Source organism: Aplysia californica, unplaced genomic scaffold (assembly GCF_000002075.1).
Source record: "Aplysia californica isolate F4 #8 unplaced genomic scaffold, AplCal3.0 scaffold00217, whole genome shotgun sequence".
NCBI classification, from domain to species: Eukaryota; Metazoa; Mollusca; class Gastropoda; order Aplysiida; family Aplysiidae; genus Aplysia; species Aplysia californica.
In genome coordinates this window covers 792422-793816 of record NW_004797487.1, presented here as the reverse complement: position 1 = coordinate 793816, position 1395 = coordinate 792422, and the positions used below count along the sequence as shown (strand labels likewise).

The window sequence follows — 1395 nt, the reverse complement described above, 5'->3', positions numbered from 1 at the left end:
TTTTATTAAGATCAACGAATTTTACAGATAGGATTCATTCTACTTCAAAGGAGATAAATAGTCCCCGATTCCTACGAACGAGTCAAAGCTAAAGATAAGGCACTGAGTCAGTATGGGAATATCCGGAGTGTTTGACTCGATGGCCTTCGCTAGCCAAGTCAGGAATCCGACTGTGCACGTCCTTGAGTATAGTAGTCCTTGGGTGGAACATAAACTTTTGTCTTTAATATGCCCCCGCACAAAAAATAACTCTCATGAGTGAGGTCCAGGGATCTGGCAAGCCAACCGCAGTGCGAGGTCTGTAGTACCAATCCACCGCTGAGACACGTTTTCATTCAGATGAGCTGGAACCCAAAGATGCCAAGGGGGCGGTGCTCCATCTTGTTGAAAAATCAAAGCATTCGCGCAGTAAAGTGAATTGACACTTCTTGTCGATGTGTGTTACAAGTTACAAGACAGAGTTTATGTTCCACCACTTCCAGCAAATATCAATGACGTGAAAGATCGAATACAACTACCATCTAGGGTGGACTGAGACATTCTGAGGCGCTTTTGGAAGGAATTCTCGTATGGGCTTGATGTTGTTGCTGCTGCCGGTGGTGGCCACATTGAGCACAAGACTTGTAAAACCTGAAATAAAAACGTGAAGGTATGTACAACACATGTGTCCAAGCTTGAGCTTTCTACTGTTTTGCTTTTGTTTTGTTGTTGTTGTTGTTTTTTATATCGCGTGATGATTTTTGCATACTTGTATTCTTTTTAAATGACCCTGTATTCTGGCGAATAGAACAAAATAAGAACAAAACAATGACAATGCAATTGTGGTCATACCAGCCTGACACTCCAAGGGCAAACTCAACACGCTTCGACTTCAGTCTTTAAGCGATCAGTTGCCACTATGCCGGTCTAAAAGCTCAGATCCGTCTTACGTAATGAATACCGCACTTACTGCGAATGGAAATTGATTGTTTTTTAGAATGCGTGTTAACAAACATTAGATCTTAAAATTTGTCTGTTGTTTTTTTCCTAAACGAATTAGACAATTTTTAATGAATTTTTTTCCTGAGGCAGCATTCAAGTTTGCAAAAAATCCGTGAAGATCCCCGCTCCAGACACCACCAACAAAAATCTATTCCATATATATATATATAAAATTAAACAGACAACTTTTTTGTATTAGATCTACATCTTTTCTTCGTTCTGTGAAAAATTCATGAAGATTGGATGAAAAACGGTGGAGATATTTAAAAAAGTATAGCGAAAAGTAGCGTTTTGAGAAAACGGCCGATAAAGACAAATAAAATATTGACTTTATGAGGAAATGGTGGTGACAAACATGACCGGTATGGGACAAAATACGGTTTTGTGTGTGTGTGTGTGTGTGTGTGTGTGTGT

The 1395-nt window shown here is 39.6% G+C and overlaps 1 long non-coding RNA gene across 1 annotated transcript in view; it reads right to left on the bottom strand.

The window, feature by feature from the left end:
• LOC118477778 overlaps positions 1-1395 on the bottom strand; it is a 2127-nt gene continuing 732 nt past the window's right edge. Inside the window, exon 2 of the long non-coding RNA XR_004858602.1 lies at positions 1-630. This is a non-coding gene — a long non-coding RNA (uncharacterized LOC118477778). The remainder of the gene's footprint in view (positions 631-1395) is intronic.